This window comes from Arachis duranensis, unplaced genomic scaffold, assembly GCF_000817695.3.
Source record: "Arachis duranensis cultivar V14167 unplaced genomic scaffold, aradu.V14167.gnm2.J7QH unplaced_Scaffold_165934, whole genome shotgun sequence".
Taxonomy (NCBI): domain Eukaryota; kingdom Viridiplantae; phylum Streptophyta; class Magnoliopsida; order Fabales; family Fabaceae; genus Arachis; species Arachis duranensis.
Window position 1 is genome coordinate 266100 of NW_026264258.1, and position 1792 is coordinate 267891.

At 40.8% G+C, this 1792-nt stretch overlaps 1 non-coding gene across 1 annotated transcript; it reads left to right on the forward strand.

Annotated features, from left to right (window-relative positions):
* The first annotated feature begins 1273 nt into the window (after positions 1-1273).
* On the forward strand, positions 1274-1380 carry LOC127743989 (small nucleolar RNA R71). The gene has a single exon (XR_008005205.1). It is a non-coding gene; the product is annotated as a small nucleolar RNA R71 (small nucleolar RNA).
* Positions 1381-1792: the final 412 nt, after the last annotated feature.

The window sequence follows — 1792 nt, forward strand, 5'->3', positions numbered from 1 at the left end:
TGCCAATTGTAATGAGAATAAGGCAGGCTGTACCTCAATGATCCCCAGCTTCTCCATTACAGAGAGTGGCATAAGATTTATGCCTGACCCTAGGTCACACAGAGCTTTTTCAAAGGTCATGGTGCCTATGGTACAGGGTATTAAGAATTTCCCAGGATCTTATTTCTTTTGAGGTAAAGTTTGCTGAGCCCATGTATCAAGTTCACTAATGAGCAAGGGAGGTTCACCTTCCCAAGTCTCATTACAAAATAACTTGGCATTCAGCTTCATGATGGCTCCTAGATATTGAGCAACTTGCTCTCCAGTTACATCTTCATCCTCTTCAGAGGAAGAATAATCTTCAGAGCTCATGAATAGCAGAAGGAGATTTAATGGAATCTTTATGGTCTCTATATGAGCCTTAGGTTCCTTTGGATTCTCAATAGGGAACTCCTTCCTGTTTGAGAGACGTCCCATGAGATCTTCCTCATTAGGATTCGCGTCCTCTCCCTCCTCCTTGCATTCGGCCATATTGATTAGATCAATGGTCGTGCACTCTCTTTTTGGATTTTCTTCAGTATTGCTTGGGAGAGGACTAGGAGGGGTTTCAGTGATTTTCTTACTCAGCTGGCCCACTTGTGCCTCCAGATTTCTGATGGAGGACCTTGTTTCATTCATGAAACTTAAAGTGGCCTTAGACAGATCAGAGACTAAGTTTGCTAAGTTAGAGGTATTCTGTTCATAATTCTCTGTCTATTGCTGAGAAAATGATGGATAAGGCTTGATATTACTGAGCCTATTTTTTCCACTATTATTAAAGCCTTGTTGAGGCTTTTGTTGATCCTTCCATGAGAAATTTGGATGATTTCTCTATGATGAATTATAGGTATTTCCATAAGGTTCACCCATGTAATTTACCTCTGCCATTGTAGGGTTTTCAGGATCATAAGCTTCTTCTTCAGAAGATGCCTCTTTAGTACTGTTGGATGCATTTTGCCATCCATTTAGACTTTGAGAAATCATGTTAACTTGATGAGTCAACACTTTATTCTGAGCCAATATGGCATTCAGAGCATCAATTTCAAGAACTCCCTTCCTCTGAGGCGTCCCATTATTCACGAAATTCCTCTCAAAAGTGTACATGAATTGGTTATTTGCAACCATGTCAATGAGTTCCTGAGCTTCTGCAGGCGTTTTCTTTAGGTGAATGGATCCACCTGCAGAATGGTCCAATGACATCTTGGAAAACTCAAATAGACCATAATAGAATATATCTAATATGGTCCACTCTGAAAACATATCAGAAGGACACTTTTTGGTCATCTGCTTGTATCTTTCCCAAGCTTCATAAAGGGATTCACCATCTTTTTGCTTGAAGGTCTGAACATCCACTCTAAGCTTGCTCAGCTTTTGAGGAGGAAAGACTTTATCCAAGAAAGCCGTGACCAGCTTATCCCAGGAGTCCAGGCTATCTTTAGGTTGTGAGTCCAACCATGTTTTAGCTCTGTCTCTTACAGCAAAAGGGAAAAGCATAAACCTGTAGACTTCAGGATCTACTCCATTCGTCTTAACAGTCGCACAAATCTGCAACAACTCAGTTAAAAACTGGTAAGGATCTTCATATGGAAGTCCATGAAACTTGCAGTTCTGTTGCATTAGAGCAACTAATTGAGGTTTCAGCTCAAAATTGTTTGCTCCAATGGCAGGAATTGAGATGCTTCTTCCATCAAACTTGGACGTGGGTTTAGTAAAATCACCAAGCATCCTCCTTGCACTATTGTTGTTGGGTTCGGCTACCATCTCCTTCTCTTGT